The sequence below is a fragment of the Meleagris gallopavo genome, chromosome 2 (genome assembly GCF_905368555.1).
Source record: "Meleagris gallopavo chromosome 2, MGAL_WU_HG_1.1, whole genome shotgun sequence".
Taxonomy (NCBI): domain Eukaryota; kingdom Metazoa; phylum Chordata; class Aves; order Galliformes; family Phasianidae; genus Meleagris; species Meleagris gallopavo.
In genome coordinates this window covers 26,566,922-26,579,285 of record NC_139405.1, presented here as the reverse complement: position 1 = coordinate 26,579,285, position 12,364 = coordinate 26,566,922, and the positions used below count along the sequence as shown (strand labels likewise).

Genomic DNA, 12,364 nt, shown 5'->3' with positions numbered 1-12,364 from the left:
TGTTCATCTGTCAGGCGTACTAAATGTTCACTGATTTCAAAGTATAAAGCTTTCATGTAGTTACAGGACATAGCTGTATCCAAAACCAGTATTTTTTGGTAGTTGTCAATTCTTTCAAAGTAGTATTTCACTAATAAACGTAAAGGTTATTCCTTAAAAAGCAAGGAGCTTCTGTTGATCTCTGTAATTACTTTTTAAGGAGATGGAATGTACATGCCTCACTTCAGAAAGGCACAGCAGTCTTGCTTTTATGAATTGATATTGTTTCCATGAAAAGTAATGATACATTTCAAGCTCTATCCCTACTTGTAGCAAGTGTACCGTTGAATGGATGCGGGAAGCCTTCAAGTGGCTAAATAGAAGTGAATGATGCACAAAGTGCCCTGGGCACTGAAAAATGTTCATCTGCAATGTTAAGTGTTCCCAATGTGAAGCTTTCAGTGCTGTGATGGTCATATTTTGAGGCAGGTCAGACTAATGAGTCAGCTTTCTGGCCAGAATACCCCCTGGGTCATAAACATAATGGTATGCAAAAAATCAGAAGGGCAAAGCCATCTATTTGGTTTAAGGCTTATCCATAGAGCATGGAATCAACTTTTTACTGAACTTGAATATCATTTAAAGCTTATCTGATAATTAGTATCTGCAAACTTATATTGAATCCCAACAACAACAAAAAAAGGTGGTGTTTTCATTGAAGCATGCCAAACAACTTTTTTTTTTAAATGAATAATGGCAAAGAAAAAAAAAAAAAGCAAATAAAAGGACTACAGTTGTTTGTTTGGGAAAAAAAAAAAAAAAACCTAAAGGATGAAATCTGAATTTTTTTCTTTTGGCTTATACTTTATCCTTGGGATTTCTGAAAACAGCTGGAACTTCTGCTAAAGAGAAATAGAGTCTGGTTGACTTGAGCTGTGATGTCTTGTACAGCCTGTGCCAGCTGAGCCTCTTTCCCAGAAGAAGAGTCCATCCTATGGGACTCCGGTCATGTAACTTCTTGTACATAGCAAGGTCTCTCTTGTGTTAAGCAAAGGATGCATATAGATGTCTGATAAATGGTTTTTTTGACTTACATGGAAGACTGTGTAAAGGTGTGTGCTAAAAATTGAGTAGCACAGCAGCTGTATGGAAATGCCTGGCTCCATTTTATGCCTGTCTTTAGTTACTAAAGTGGATGTGGCTGGGGAGGCCTGCAAGACTAACAAACGCTTTTAGAAGGAAAGTACATATTGTGACTTGTGCAACTTACTGTTAGCAGGGATTTGATTGTTTCTCGTACTGTAATCATCCTGTTCTTCCTCTAATAGCTGTACAAGATGAATTCTAGGAAAGTTGCCCTGAACCCTAATCCTATACTTAAGAGAAAAAGATTGCCTGGAAATCTCAACAACCTGAAGATACATCTGGGTTTGTCTTGAGATGTTTACGAGGAAGGAGGACTTTCTAACAAGACAGCAACTAGCTATGGCATCCAGTAGAGCTGATGTGTAGTGGGCCTGAGCTAGTAGAAGTAGGAGCTGCATTTGTAGACTGAGTAGATGGTATTCTGTGACCCTCCAGTGACAGGAGCAGTCTCTGCTTCTTCACCTGTCAGCAGAATGGTTTGAAAGCATCTGAGATAAGCTTATCATATTCTGAAGGGGCCATATTAGATTTTGGAACCTCTGTAAGGTAAATGAGGAGGAGGAAGGAGACTACAGCCACGTGGGCTTAGTCTCAACACAAGCTTGAGAAGTTGAATTCTTACTCATGCAGACAGATGGCTGCTTTCCTGTGAGACTGTTCTGTAAAGAAGAGGAAGGTAGCATCAAGATAAGCCTGACTACCTTTAAGGTGTAGTGTTGTCCCAGAAAGGTGGTACTCATGCTGAAGAGAGCAGAATCTTTCATCAGTCTTTCACCCATCACTATGTGGGCACTTTATAACTGTTGATGAAGAAGCATTGTAACCTTTTCCATGTATGGACTTTCACTTTTGCAGAGCCTGCAGACAGTAGTAGCTATCAGTTTCAAAGGTGCAAAGGATTATCTAAGCCTTTTGCTTAGATAATCAACTTCTGTGATATAACTGTGTGCCAAGAGGAATAGCATATAATTTAAAATTTGAAAAGTTTTGCTTACATATGTTCTTTTCTACATGGTAAAATAGGTATTAGAGGAGACTAGTACAGATGTTTGAACTAACTGGAGATGGAAGTGAAACCAGAAACAATGTCACTTTAAGTGATACTATCATCCTGTAATTTCCCTACTGCTTTTAAAAAGCAATAGCTCCTATTTTCGAGTTCAGGCTGGTGTCGCATTGGCTTTCAGTAGTTTTTCAGTGGTGCAAATTGATATAGAACAGTAGTTTAGATTAGTCTTCTAAATCAATTAGATCACATTCTTCAGGTAGTTAAGGTACAGGGGAGTATTTAAATGGATTAGCAGACCTTAATCCTTTAAACACTGACTCAGTGGAACACTTAAGTGTGTACTGAATTTTAAGCATGAAAGTAGTCCCTTCCAATCGTGAGGATTATTTGCATACTGAAGTGTTCAAGCACTTAACCAAATCAGTATCATAAATAGAGATTCTTAGACATGGCAGCAAAATACATTAATGCTAGTCCTAATCTTTTACCTGTTTCTCATTTTTATTCTGTCTGTGCATGCTTTCTCCAGTCAGTAACTTGAGCTGCCTGAAGCTTTCTTGAAAAGCTTGTTGGTCCACTTGAGTCAAGCAAAGCAGTGCTTTGTCAACATTCCACACATCTGTCTTTAAAATAAACAAACTTTCGTCTGTTTTCTCCAGTGTTCTTTGACCTTAGTAAAATTATATGGTTGCAGTTAGAAGCAGAAGGCTTTGGCATCCTAGTTAATCCTCAAATTTTTCCATTGGTTTTAGGATCAGCTACATATGTAGATACTCAGACAAAGGCACAGTAAGCTCTTCCATCATGTGCACTGCCATTTAAGAGCTAATATCAAAACAGGAGTCTGACTCTCTCCAAAGGTTATGACTCTTGTGTCTTATAGGCAAGTGATCACAGCCATTCCCAGTATATTCTGTGTATTACTGATCTTACTAACACTGGTGCAGTTGCCTGCAGTCTCAGTAATGTGCTCTGTCCTTGGGATTTCCCATAACTCAAATGCCTGATTGTGGTTGGAAGTTGAATGCTAAAAGAAATAAAAAAGAAATATAAGCTTCAAGCCAGTTGAAAGTTGTATAGTTGTCCATTCTTTGAAGGTGTAGCAGCTCATACAGGAAAATTGATCCACAGCTTGGGATGAAAGAAATGCAAGGTAACCTGTTAGCCTTATATGAAGATGTAGATATGTGCAGGTATGGAATTTTCTGTGAGTCACCCCTTGCCTATGCAATGTCTGTGCGTTGCAGCCTTGGCCATAGAGTTCTGCTCCCACTTAAATATAGGTGCTTGTACAGGTATTGAAAAAAGTTTAGGAAAGAAGTTATGAGAGTAAAATTTTGGCATTCCAAGCTGCTTAGAAGGCTTTCAAATCTTTCATTTGAGTGCTCAATTCCTTTTGCTTCTAATGGCAAGTACTTATATATCCAAATATATATTGGCACTAGAAATCTCAGCTGCTCTTTACATGTTGCCTCTGTATGTGTGCCTTATACATACATTCTTTCAGACTGTGTTTTTGAGCTACAATTTCTGTGTTTTGCTAGTGCTCATTGCTGTGATGTCCATTTTATTACGGGGGGGGGGGGGGAAACCAAGAAGCTGTGTCTTGTTTATTCCCCTCTAAATATAACTTCTGCGAGAATTGATTTTGTTTGCCTGAACAGTAAAGAGAAAAAACCATGATACCTTAGCCTTCTTCAGTAATGTAGATCCTGCTTGTATAAGTAGTCAAGGGAAGGGACAGAAGAAAAATGGAAGATGGAAGAAAACACTGTTTGAGTTTTTCTATGCAAGTCTCCATAAATTACAAAGCCTCAAAGAAACATGAGCTACCAGAAAAAGAGCTGAAGGGAGTTCCCTATACAGGGGTGAACTTGCAAATAGACACAATTATTGGATAGTGACCAGCATCCTTTCTTATCTGTAACGTAAGTAGTACTGCTGTCATATTTTTACGGCAGAGAATTTCATTATAAGTTGTTCAGGCCAGGATTTTTTTTCCTTTTGTATGCAAACTACTTAATATGAAGTTTTGTCTGGATAGCCTTGCTGCTGTGGAAATTTAGTATGGTTTTGGCACTGTGCTGACTATGTAGTGCAAAGAAGTTTCCAGCCATCTTCATTGGTGCACTTTGTTAGAGAGACTTAGTGGTTGGTAACTTGGTATGCTCTTAGTTAACACCTGCAAAGTCCTTAAAGCAGAAAGGAGTGGGCAAATGATACAGATACAGCTGTGTTTGTCTTTTCAATAGTCTGTAAGCTGTGGGTATTATGAAAATCCAAAGCATAAACTTATAAGCAAAAATGTAGGAAGGAGGAATCAACCTATGGTCAATTTTCTGTGTATGTACAGAAAATGCATATGAGCTTAAAGAATTAGAAGAAAAAAGAAATCAAAGCTTGTTATTTCTAGCAGCCGTGTTCCATTTACCACAGTTTACATTTAAGCTGCTAATACATGGTGTGTGTTAGGCTGTCTTGCTTGATTCTTCCATCTCAGAAGTTTTATAAGCATGTTACACCAGAGGGCAGTAGGAACCTACCACTGCTTGAAGTTGTTCTGTATCGCAAGCACGAGTACATGTTTTTCCCCTCCACTCCTCTACCCTGCTACAATGACACCCAAAGGCTAGATAAGGCTGATAGAGGGGGCTGCCACGACTGCTGTTGCAGTGCTACTGAATGCAAGGTCTGTGTTTATGGATCCATTCTAGACATTGAGCTGATTTTGTAGATTTGATGATGCCATGAATTCAGGCCCAAGATGATAGCTGAAACCAGGTAGTTTCTATTTCTGTGCAGAATCCTGTAACAGTAGAAGGGGAAATGAAGTGACAAGCTGTACAGTTTATCCTGCACCATGTTCTCCTGCTAGTTGCTGAAGTCTCTTAATCCTCTATCAGAAGACTATTTTTCTTTAAATTTATTTCACAGTATGATAACTAAGGTCAGATAACCATGCTTGGTAAGTTCATGCATTTAAAGAAGAAAAACAATGCTGCAAAGCAGCTTCAGCTGGGTGCTGTTCAGACCCATACATCACGGCAACGTCAGCAGTGCCAGGGTTACCTCCACTCTGTGCATCTCCTCTGTATTCTCTGCTCACCCTCAGCACCTTGGCAGTGTTCAGGAGCCACAGGACTTCACTTGGGTTTGGTTGTCACTGCCTCCTGTCGGTTCCAGTGCTGCAAGCCATCTCAGCAGGTCTGGGCATTCCCTCCCATCCCGTTCTTATTTCCTGGTGAAGGATATGGAAATACACTCTCTTTCTGGTTCAGTGGGCTCCAGTCTCAACAGCACACGCAGATGTCTCAGAGTATAGTGCCGGTTCACAGCTGAGCTCAGCAGAGGCTTTGGAACTTGCTCCCTTTCTCTGCTTGGAAGTAGCCTGGGTATGATGAGCTTCCAGACAACATTGTAAAGCTCAGTTTTTCCCCGCCCCCTGCTTCCCTTGGTGTGCGAGTGTGCGTGTGGGAAGGAGGGAGTTGTCATTGTGAAGAATTGTTCAGAAGAATGGGGGATTTACTCATGTCCTAGTTTACTGGTGAGGATCTGTCTTACATTTTGCTGCACCTAGGGGTGTATTTTCAACTTCTCTCTGGTAACTGTTGGATATGTTCTGCCCATCTTGCAGAAAGGTAAAACATACTACCAATTGCACAGACTGTGCACAGGGGTACTATGGACGTGGCTGTCTGTACAAGCTCCTAACTTATGCAGTGATGTCTGTCAAACTGAGATGTTGCTAGATGGTCTGCTTTTTCTTTTATCTTCTTTCTTTCTTTTTTTTTTTTTGTTACCTATGTGCTTATAAAAGAAATGTTGAGTTCAGGACCTGCACAAAGCAGGGTGCTCCTGAGGCCCTGGGTACAAAAGGATGAAAGCAGGTTGTCCTGTATGTTTGCTCAGAGCTATTCAAGAGTGGGAAATGCAAGGAATAGGAGGTGAGCTGCATCTTCCAAAAACCCCACATATTTCATTCTGGCAAATTCTTTTCATATTTGGGGTTAAGCACATGCCAAATGAAGTCCTGTTTTGGGTAGATAGCAGACTTATAGGGCAAGCACCAGGAGAGGAGCAAGGGAAATGAATTATTGAAAGCTTTTACTTTGGTAATGTCTGTAGCTTGTCACATTGTAGCATTGTCATAACTCCAGCACTGCATTATTGCAGCTTTCTGTGTTCAGCTGACCCTTCTCTTTGTGCCATGCCGTTGTGCTCATGGGGTCAGGCAAGGCTTGAGTGTCTGCATCCTTCTCTGAGGGTTGTGCCCAGGATGCTCTGTTGCAGAACTGCCCACTAGGTACTGTGCAGAGAATATATGCCTGTCTAGGCCCTCTGTGTTTTCAAAGCTAAATATCCCCACAAAATTCCTCTTAGAAACCAGTTTCACTGTATATACCTATGAAGATTGATTTAGCAAAACTATATTTTAATTATATATATATATATATATAGTTATAGTTATAAGCCTCTAAATTGACCAGTTGACCAATCAGTGACATGATCATAAGATCTATCTTATGATAGGAAGTTAGTGATAAAAAATAAAATGTAACTGTGTAGACAGACAGGTGTATACCAAAGATACATTTAAGCCTGAATTTCATAATTCATTAAATTATTAAGATTGGAAAAGACCTCTAAGACGATCTGCTTAGCTGTCAGCACATCACCACCCTGCCCACTAACCATGTCCCTCAGTGCCAAATATACCATTTCCTTGGAAACCTCCAGGGATGGTGACTCCACCATCTCTGGGCAGCCTGTTCCAACACCTCACCACTCTTTCTGGAAAGAAATTCTTCCTACTATCCAATCTAAACCTCCCCTGATGTAACTTAAGGCCATTATCCTAGTTACCGGGGAGAAGAAGCTGACCCCCATCTTGCCACAACCTCCTCTCAGCTAGCTGTAGAGAATGAGCCTCCTCTTCTCCAGACTGAACAATTCCAGTTCCCTTAGCTTCTCCCCATAAGACTTGTGTTGCAGACCCATCACAGATTTGTTGCCCTTCTCTGGACGGGTTCCAGGGCCTCAATGTATTTCTTGTAGTGTGGGACCAAAACTGAACACAGTACTTGAGGTGTGGCCTCACCAGTGCTGAATACAGAGGGACACATCCCTGGTGACAACACTATTTCTGATACAAGGCAGGATGCCACTGGCCTTCTTGGCTACCTGGGCACACTGCTGGCTGGCTGTTGACTAATATTCCCCAGATCCTTTTCCTCCATTCTGCTTTCCAACCACCCTGCCCCAAGCCTGTTCCATTGCCTGGGGTTGTTGTAAGTGAAGTGCAGGACCCAACACTTGGTTTTGTTGAACTTCATCCCATTTGCCTCAGCCCAGTGACCCAGCATTCCAGATCCTTCTGTAGAGACTTCCTACCCCCAAGCAGATTGACTCTTCCTCTCAGCTTGCAAACTTAATGAGAATGTACTCAATCCCCTCATCCAGATCTTCAGTGAAGATGTTGCAGAGGACAGGCCCCAATATCGACTCCTGGGAAACACCATTCCATGAGTGTTCATCAGCTAGATTTAACTCCATTCACCACTGTTCTGGGCCCAGCACTCCAACCACTTCTTTACTTAGCAAAGAGTGTACCCATCTAGGCCATGGGCTGCCACCATCCCTAGGAGAATACTGTGGGAGGCAGTGTCAAAGGCTTTGGCAAAGTTTAGGTGGACTACATCAACAACCTTTCTGTCATCCAGTAGGCGAGTCACCTAGTTATGGAAGGTGGTCAGGTTTACTGAGCAAGACTTGCCTTTCATGGCCGGGCCTGGTCCCTGGGTTGTCCCACATATGCTGTGTGATTACATTCAAGATTATCTGCTCTATGACCTTTCCCAGTGCTAAGGTCAGGCTGACAGGCCAGTAGTGCTCTGACTCTTCCTTCTGACCCTTCCTGTAGGTAGGTGTCGTGCTTGTAAGTCTCCACTTGTCTGGGATCTCTCCAGTTGACCGGAACCGCTGATAAATGATGGTAAGTGTCTTGTATGTGAGTGAACAGCAAATGGAATATAACTGACTCATGAAGTTTTAAAAGTCCTTAAATGTGCATTCTATGATATATTATCACAGTTTCACCATGAAATGAGAAGAATGCATTTTGAAATGAACCTCTGTTCTCAGCCCAGCCTGCTGGAAAGATGGGTGTCAAAGCTATTTTCTTCTGTAGATCATCAGAAGACAGATTCATCAAGTAAACTGGGATTGCAAAGACAAAAAGCATAGCTGATTAAGGGGAATTTTTGTATTTAAATTCAAATTTTGTTTTATCACTATAGTTTTTTATGTGAATATTTGCTGTTTCTCTGTCATTTTAAGGGAGTCCAGGATCACTAGAAATATGGAGTAAAAACTAATCCACACTATCCAATTCAGAGCAGCATGTATGCTGTGTGGTATCCAGTAAGCCTCTCCTGTGCAGTGGTACCTTGCTTATGCTTAAATCCCACTTACTGGCAGAAAATGAGGAAAATAATCATCAGCTCTTGAGAGAACAAGCAAAATTACTAAAGAAAAAGAATTGAAAATGTTTAGGTGAAAAGGTTTGGGACTGTAAATTGCTGATTGAGTAAAATGGAATCATTTCACATGAGCAGACACAGTGTTTAAAATTCAAAGGAAAGCTTTTTAATGTGCTTAATTTTGACAAGCCAAAAGCTTTTCATTCCAATTATGATCTTACATGTTTGCATATAGCATAAATCAGAAAAAAAAAAACCACTTTGAAAGGTAGCATCAATATTTTTTGCCATGTTTTGTTTGCAGTTATAAAGCAAATTTGAGCATTTTGACATTCTGGAGAGGTTTAAAACTCTTTTTTTTTGAATCAATACACCTGGAGTTGGTTGACATCTTTTGCAAATGTGAGGTCAGCACCCAACGTAGTTTGGTGGAGGAGTTAGATTGCAGGAGTTAGGAGAGTATAGAGAAACAAATATTCACCCTAAGGCATTACCCTGCATGTCTAACCTTGTTCAAACTTTTAAAGGATAGCTGCTTTAATGTGCCTACCTGTAGCTGATTTGGAACTGGAGACTGTTCAGAAATGTTAAAAATCCTAGTGCAGGGTGTTGGGATTTCATTGTGGTTGGAATTCCCCGTGCTATGGAAGTTTTGTGTTTTGATCACACGTCATTGATAGACATATTTGAGGAAAGAAATGGAAAGGATTCAAGAAAGACAGCATTTATCTAAACACACTGAAAAATTTAGCAGTAGAGCATCCAGCTGTTGAGGGCTGGATAATACAATGGTGTCAGCTCCACTGTATATGCTTAGAATACAGTAACCTGGAAATAATGATGCTATTCTTGTTAAAGAAGAGAGGTGCTGCATTATGTGATAGATCTTCTGGTTCTCCGTGTCTGAGATAGATACTCAGTCCTCTTCAGAGTGGTAGATGATGATGCAATGGGAGGAGCTGGAGTGTTTACCTGACTCCTCGCATTGGGCAGGAATTAAGGGGAATTTGGGTTCTATATCTGTGTCATTCATTGTTCAGGAACTTAGCTGTCTGTCCTAGTTCGCTCTGGTCTGCTCCTGAAGGTACTGAAATGTCACTGTAATGTTACTAGCAGGATTTGTGACAGCATGACTGTAGCAATGCCTGCAAGAAAAAGTATTCAAGCAGTATTTTGTCGCGCAGATCACTTGAATGTCCTTAAGAAGCTTATAGTATGTGATTAAGGAAGAAGAAATCAATTCAATTGCTTCTTTATATTCAAGAAATGTTTCCCCAACTAAGTGGTAAACTCGAGGTCTACACCATGATCTAATCTTTCCTGGAGTAACACCCTATGCTATCTCAGAACAGTTATGATTGTTGTTATTACATAAGCACCTGGGCACTCTGGGGATTGAGTTTGTTGTTTCAGGGTGTGCAGCATGTAGTACAAGAGGGAGCACTCTGTGTGAAGAGGTTCAAGCTTGATGGAAAAGAGAGACAAAGGAAGCACTGCAATATGCTTAAGTCCTGTGTTGTCTCACTGGCCTTTGTTTAACAGGCCTTATTCTGAAATACAGCCTTCACTTTGTCCTGCTTTCAAATTCTTTAAAAATCTTTTTTAGAAGAAATTGGGCAGAGGTTAATAGTAGCTTTTCTTTGAAATCTGCTTATGCTTTACATAACATAAAAGCCTGCCTGTCTAGGTTAGATGTCTGCTTAGTGCTGTGCCACCTTGCGTGAACGTAACAAGTAAGATTTGGCCTATAACAACAGAAGGTCAACTGAATTCCCGTTAATCTTTTTCTTTCAACTCCCCAGAAAGAAAAGAAAAATAGAAATCATTACGGAATAGAATGGTGCTCCAATGGTGAACTTACCATGTAATTTCACAGATGTAAGGTTGGCCTGCTCACCCACAGTGTCTACTTTGGGACCAAGTACAAATTTTTCCAATTTCAAATGAGAGTCTACCTCACTGGGGATGCTACTGCTGCCAGCAGGCAGTGTCTGGGACATTCTCTAGCAGCTACAAGGAACACTGTAGCTGTTGAAGTTAGTGCAGCCAGCCATGGCAGCCTGTGTAGATAAGTGATTCCGGGATGGTTTCTTTTTCCACAGCCCTTCTTTCAACAGCTGGAAGAACATTCATGGGTTTGAGACCTGCTTTGTAGGTCTCAATATTATATTAGTCAGCCTGGGTTCCGCCAGCGTGCAGCCCTGCTGATGTGCTGCTCTATCACTGCCTGCTGCTGAGCTTGTGTGTCCTGCTCCTTTAAGACTGAATGGGGTATCAAGCCCATGTGGCCACAGGAGCTTTGGTAACACAAGTACCTCATTCAGGTCTGGCCTGTGTGTCTTGGCACAGCACTGGTATGTATGTGCTTGCAGCCCAAAATGCATCAGTTTACCTAGCTGCCAGACTGCATGGTGTATTGATGCTTTGGTAGCTCCCTCCTTTCACTTCTAGAATTTTCTAGTTCTTTCGTTATTGGTTCTTTTCACATCTCTCTCTCTCTGGTCTTTCAGGACTATCTGTGGCTTCATTTGTTTCCTGCAAAGAAAAGAAAAGATGCTAGATTGAATTCCCAGTTAAAAAAAAAAAATTTGAAGTATCATTGAATCCAGGGTTTTGTGCCCTAGACCAATTCAGTAGGTACTAAACCTGTATGACTTATATCTTCCTTCTGCTTTAAGCAGACTTATTGTTTCTCTGTAATATTTCTCAGCCCTTGGTAGCATTTGAGAAGTTAGAGTTTAATACTGTACATGACTGCTGTTAATGTGCCAATTACTCTCTTTTCATACCATTGAGGATGCTGGGAAAGAGATGCCTGGAGACTAACCATTTTTTCATATTTCAAATCCATATTTATTCTGACTGCTTACAGTGGTTAGGAATATCTTAGTTTGCATGACCTGGTTGATATCTGAGACAATTTGAATCAATTTAAGAGGAAGCTGTGTGTAAATTCTCTTCTATAATCTATATCTGATGCTTCCTTTTTGTCTCTTGGTGGTATGTCTAAACTGAAACAAACAACAGCAATATCAGCAGCTGAAATTAACCAAAGATTTGTGCTTTAGAGACCCAGGCAGCAAATTACTCTTACTTCGCTTATCCTCTGTACGCCTATAGATATTTTTTCCTCTCTCAGAATTTGTTCGTCTTCATTTTATTGGCAATAGTTGTAGTCATTACTGCCACGTAGGAAAGCTGAGCAATTTTTCAAGGATGCTTTGCTATATTGTGTTTTGTGTCCCAAGATGGAAGTCCAATGTGTTGGCAGAAACATAGCGGAACCCAAGAGATATTTCTTCCTCATAAAGAAATAAGATGCAGCCAGATGGGCCAGCAGAAGCATTCTTCCAGCACCGGCTGCTTTCAGTGCTCAGCGGGCACCAAGAGCTTCCGTAGGTGCTGTAGCTCCTGGTTCACCATTTGTCCATATCATGTTTGGTATCTAAGTGTGGTTCGGAATACCCCAGTTGGTAACAAAAAAGCCAACCCAGCTACTTTCTTACTACTCTATGCCTCAGCAGGATAGGGGATGAAATAGAAAAAAACAGGAATGAGAAAGGTTGTGGGTCAAGATGAAGATAGATCAGTTGCCATCATGGGTAAAACAGACTCAATTTGGGGGAAATTAAGTTGATATATTGCTAATGAATGTATATGTATTTAATCACAGATTTGAGTAATGGGAAGCAAAAAGACAAATATTTGGGGAAAACACCTTTCCTCATCCACCTTTTCTGGTCCTCCACAG

The 12,364-nt window shown here is 40.8% G+C and overlaps 1 protein-coding gene across 3 annotated transcripts in view; it reads left to right on the top strand.

Moving 5' to 3' along the window:
- Nucleotides 1-4,131: 4,131 nt before the first annotated feature.
- Nucleotides 4,132-12,364, top strand: part of LOC109365935 (uncharacterized) — a 47,610-nt gene continuing 39,377 nt past the window's right edge. The window contains exons 1-2 of one of the 3 annotated variants that reach the window (XR_014882031.1): nt 4,132-5,678; nt 8,055-8,126. The gene's annotated coding sequence lies outside the window, so the exon portion shown is untranslated. The remainder of the gene's footprint in view (nt 5,679-8,054; nt 8,127-12,364) is intronic. The other 2 variants (XR_014882032.1, XR_014882033.1) reach the window with 2 other exon arrangements.